The following is a 5,000-nucleotide window of genomic DNA, read 5'->3' as shown; positions in this document are numbered from 1 at the left end:
CTTGACACAAATTTCAAGCATTTTCAAGCACCTCACAAAAAAATCAAGCATTTTCACAACCTTGAAAACACTTAATTGAAATTCAAGCATTTTCAAGGAATTCAAGCACCATTCAAGCACCAATTCAAGCACCCTGGATATTGCAAGGTGTTACATACTTGTAGCTAAGTAGCCTCTATGTGCAGATGGGCACACTGGTCCTCACTCTTTGGGCCCATTCACTCTTTGCTGAAAAGACTCAACTACATACAGTAATAACAACATGGCCGTGACATTATTGAGCGCCTTACGACTTGGTCATAACAATTTGAAGGCAATAGGGTTATAACATAGGCTCTGCATAAATGGGCTAATGCAGTGGTTCTCAAACTTTTTCCATCATTCCCCCTTTAGAGCGTCTGAATGCTTCCGAGCCCCCCCAAAGCAACAGCAGCACTCACGCAAACTGATTTTGCGATCGCCACACAGAATCAAAGGAAAGGTGACTGGTGAGATTGAACAAAGAGGGACTGCAGTCGAATGCAGATGTGTGTGCATTTCCTATGCTATTCAAATTCATGACAATTAATAATATAATGTTGGTGAGGGCTTTAAACTTATTGACGAAACCCCCACTTTGAGAAACGCTGGGCTAATGGAACAGTGAGTGACAGTATAGTAAAAAAGCCGCACTCCCGGATCAATTTCTTGCAGTTTTAATACTGGGTTAGCATGGCAGACAGACAGACGTTTCGGCCTAAGCCTTCTTCAGACGCTGAAGAAGGCTTAGGCCGAAACGTCTGTCTGTCTGCCATGCTAACCCAGTATTAAAACTGCAAGAAATTGATCCGGGAGTGCGGCTTTTTTACTATACATGAACTTTGCTGTTTGCTCGCACCCAAAGACCTTGTAAGAAACTTTTCGGAGTTGAGCGCACTTTCTCTACTAACAGTGAGTGACAGTAAAATAAAGGGTAATCAATCTAGTGCACATACAGTACTTAACACTAACATACTTAGCCCTACAGTAAAGTAAAGCATTACCTAACCCTACCGTACTGTACATACTGCTAGTGCTACCAAAGATTCTCTATTCCAATCTTCATTTAAACCGTCTCTGGTGCTACCCTGTTCATAAAGTACAGTCACAGACGGTTTAAATGCAGAATAGAGAATCTTTGGTACAGTACCTGTATAACTGAGTCTGTAAAGTGCAACCTTAAACTTCCAGATGGAGGGGAAAGAACTGAACCAATAATTTACATGAATGAATGACATGTCTTGCTTTCGCTGACCGGAGTGTGTGTGTGTGTATACTACTCATGAGACACTAGAATGAGTCACTGAACTCATCAGGCAGAAATACAGTACCGGTACTGTATATTTCCAGGTTTCACCTCCCACAGTTGGGTGAGTAAGTAATGATATCCATTTAATAGGTACCATAACATAATAATTCAAACATCAGATGGCAACATGAAACAGGTATATGAGAAACAAAGATGTGAACTGAGAAAAAATTTAATCCAACAAGCAAGTCTCGGTTGCCCTTTAGCCTGACCATTTCTCATACAAACTCCACATATCAGCTTCATAGCCCTTTTCATAACATCTTTCTCAGATGTTGCTTCTCGCTCCTCTTTGGTGAATCATCGTCCACTGAGCTGAACACCAACACGCTTTTTTTCCTCCCCTCCACCTCCCCACCCCCTCCACCTCCCGATCCTCTTTACATATCATTGACCTTTTGAAAGGGACACAAACACTTCGGGCACCATAGCTGGAGGGGGCCCGGCTCTGTAGAAGGCACTGGTGCCATTCAGGCAGGGGTAATGTAGGTGGTCCGCCACACGCAACCTCGGTCTGAGCCAGCCAAGTGAGTGGCATTGCCCTATTGTATGTGCCAGGTGTCCTGGAAAAGCACAGCACTCTAACTTCCTTGCTTTCTCAAAGAACAAAAAAACCCAAGTCATCACTGTTTTGAGACACACATGCAATTGCACTTTCTGAAGAGTTGCATACACACATGGTGTATACACACACATGAGTATGCACGCACATGATACTTGTGCGTGTGCATGCATGTTTACATGTTGTCTACTGCAAGTGTGTTTGAGTTATGTGTTCATTCATACATGAAAGGAAAAACATGTCAATACACTAGTTACCACTGCTGTGAGATACACACATGGGCATGCACGTGCCATGTGCGCACATACTCATGCGTGTGTATGCATCAACTCTATTGAGAAACTGCAATTGCAAGCCCATGTCTGTCTCAAAGCAGTGATGACTTGTTTTTGTTTCCTTTCAGGTATGAATGAAGTCATATTGACACAAACACGGACTCACAAACTCACACAAAAGCACACAAACAGCGCACAAACGCAAACGTGCTTGCATGAACACAAAACAGACACGCGCTCACACACACACAAACGCGCTCACACTCACACACACACACACACACACACACACACACACACACACACACACACACACACACACACACACACACACACACACACACACACACACACACACACACACACACACACACACACACACACACACACACACACAGCACAGCACACGCAGGCACGCATGCACACACACACACACACAATTACGTGTAATTAAAGCTATTCAGACCCCTGCCATACTTCCTGTCACTCACTCGGTTTGAGCAGCTGATTGATAGGCATAACGTGGAGAGTGAATCAGAGAGAGGGAGACTATCGCAGGGACAGCACAGGGGAATAGAATGGGATTACAACTCGAGGAGACCATGGAGTGAGGAAGAAAGAAAAAACGTTGAGAAGATGAGAGACAGACGGATTAGACGAGGCACAGACAATGGAAAGCCCACCAGCAAAATGAATCGACACAAGAAACACCAAGACATGACAAAACCCCCCCCGCAGAGGACAGACAAGTAGTCAAAGTCCTTTTCCCACCACATAGGCCATCCATTGAATGTACACTCCTTTTAACATGTTTGACGTGTTTTTCCATCAACATAGCGTTTTAGCACTAGCGGCTTCTGACTGTAACATGGGAAGATAACAAAATGACAAAAAAGAATTCAAGTGAACAGATATTTGAATTATTATATTTGAGGCATAAGGGCCATAGATCTATTCTGCTGTCATGCACCTTTTTGTATAATCAAATTTACATTGAATTATGTATCGATGGTATCAACTCTGTGTGCAAAATTGGCTTTAATACATTCATAATTCTTACCACCACATATGTCATACCAACTTATTAATGGTGAATCATTTTTAAGGAATTTAATAAATGAATGCATAATGGAACAAAAAACAGTAAAGAGACCAGGTAATGAAAAAGCCAAGACAGACGAGAGAAGAAAAGAGGTAAGAATGGGGAGTAGATGAGAGGCCAGCATGGACAGAGGAGAGGCGGCAGAGAATAGATGACAGAGAAAAAGGAAGGGAGTAAGAGGGAGGCGGAGAGTAGATTAGAGGGAGAAAAAGAGAGAGAGAGAGAGAGAGAGAGAGAGAGAGAGAGAGAGAGAGAGAGAGAGAAAGAGCGACAGATAGCGAGAGAGTGAGTGAGAGAGAGAGGGGGAGAGAGAAAACGAGTGCGGATATTGAAAAAGAGAGAGCAAAGCGAGAGGGCAGCCAGCGTGTATATTAGAAAGAGGACCAAGCTCACAATGAGACACAAAGAGGAGCGGAAGAGAGGAGGAGAGATGAGAGAGAAAGACGGGAATGAGAAAGGAACAGAGAACACCAAAAATGGAGGAGAGCGGAGATGGGGATAAGAAAGGAAAGCAAAGAAAGAATGAAAGGAAAGCCCCATCTGTGTCTAGCCCCAGGCCTGTTTTTTTTTGGCCCGTCTCTCAGATGTGGGTTACTGTCCTCTTGTGACCCTCGGTCTGCACCACAGAAAGAAACGCGTTAAAAATAAAGTCTCACCAAGACATCACCCCACATTGTTCTCTCCAATTGATAACAAATTTTAGCCTTTTGCTTCATCCGGTTCTCATTTAATAAAAGCCTCTTTGTGAACGCTGATTCAGTCTCCTTACAATGCCAAGCGATGTCCGTCTGTACATTAAAACCCCTTACCATCTGAGTCACGCTGTAATAGTCACTGAGAGGTAAATTATCATAGTACTCTACTATAACATAACACAGGGCCTTTAGTAATGCACTATGACTTGGTAATTGCCTCTCTTGTAACAACACATTTATAATGCTGTGTTTTACTTTACTGGTTAAATGGCAGATGAAATCCAGTGTACTCAGGAGTCAGATGCCACCATTTAAGACATTTCAACAACAGGAAGACAGAGAAGATGGTGGGTATTGTGGGTGTGTGTGTGTGTGTGTGTGTGTGTGTGTGTGTGTGTGTGTGTGTGTGTGTGTTTGTGTGTGTGTGAGAGAGAGAGAGAGAGTGTGTGTGTTACCATGTTCTGACGTTGTCATCGCCATGTTGTAATTACATAATTAAGAGAACTTGAATAATAAATATGTAGTAGCAGAGTATTTACACCACTCAGGTTATGTATGGAATGGGATTCGGGGAAGAATGCATCTAGCAGCCTACAATAGCGGTGAAGAGGTCGAAAAAGTCAATGCTGTCTATTACACAAAGAGACCTAAAATAAGTAGCTTAGACGGTAATCAATAATTTATGTCAATACTAGAGCTTTTTTTTACAGCTTTTTAAGACAACATTACACTACAAGGAGGTGCTATTGGTCTGCAGTGCTGCTGGGTAGCAGAATGGTCACATAGACCAGGGGTTTATAAAGGTGGTAAAGTGTCTTATTTTTCATGTAAGCCATTACCATGCTTTAAGACAAGTTAAAAGAGGGAATATGTCGCTAAGCTAGTGAATCCATGTAGCATGCTACAATGCTACAATGCTACACGGATGCATTGACTTTCACTAGCTTAGCGACATATTCCCTCTTTTAACTTGTCTTAAAGCAAGACAACGCTTAACATGAAAAATAAGACACTTTACCACCTTTATAAACCCCAGCCA

General features: G+C 42.7%; 1 protein-coding gene across 1 annotated transcript in view; it reads right to left on the bottom strand.

Moving 5' to 3' along the window:
• The window catches only part of LOC134438335 (gamma-aminobutyric acid receptor subunit alpha-2), a 65,667-nt gene that overhangs the window by 32,629 nt on the left and 28,038 nt on the right, over nt 1-5,000 (bottom strand). The gene's annotated exons all lie outside the window — the stretch shown is intronic.

The sequence above is a fragment of the Engraulis encrasicolus genome, chromosome 22, assembly GCF_034702125.1.
Source record: "Engraulis encrasicolus isolate BLACKSEA-1 chromosome 22, IST_EnEncr_1.0, whole genome shotgun sequence".
NCBI classification, from domain to species: Eukaryota; Metazoa; Chordata; class Actinopteri; order Clupeiformes; family Engraulidae; genus Engraulis; species Engraulis encrasicolus.
The sequence above is the reverse complement of the archived record's forward strand: the minus strand, read 5'-3'. Positions and strand labels throughout refer to the sequence as shown.